The following is a 416-nucleotide window of genomic DNA, read 5'->3' on the forward strand; positions in this document are numbered from 1 at the left end:
GAACTATAAGATTTTGTGTTGATTTTCGAAAGTTAAATGTTGTCACAATAAAAGATTCCTATCCGCTTCCAAGGATAGACAGTATTTTAGACTGTTTAGCAGGAAATTCTTGGTTTTGTACTCTTGATTTAAAAAGTGGATATTGGCAGGTGAGTTTAGATCAAAAGGATCGAGAGAAAACTGCTTTTTCTATTGGTGACGGTCTTTGGCAATTCACTGTTATGCCTTTGCAACGGCCCTGCAACTTTTGAACGTCTTATGGAAAAAGTTCTAAAAGGATTAATTTCAAAAATTTGTTTTGTGTATTTGGATGATGTAATTGTTTTCGGAAAAAATTTCAAAGAAATAATGGTAAATTTAAACAAAGTTTTTCAACGTTTGCAGGATGCAAATTTAAAAGTCAATCCTAGTAAATG

This window comes from Odontomachus brunneus, unplaced genomic scaffold (genome assembly GCF_010583005.1).
Source record: "Odontomachus brunneus isolate Ranch 3 - 2012 unplaced genomic scaffold, Obru_v1 Obru_scaffold_130, whole genome shotgun sequence".
In the NCBI taxonomy this organism is placed as follows: domain Eukaryota; kingdom Metazoa; phylum Arthropoda; class Insecta; order Hymenoptera; family Formicidae; genus Odontomachus; species Odontomachus brunneus.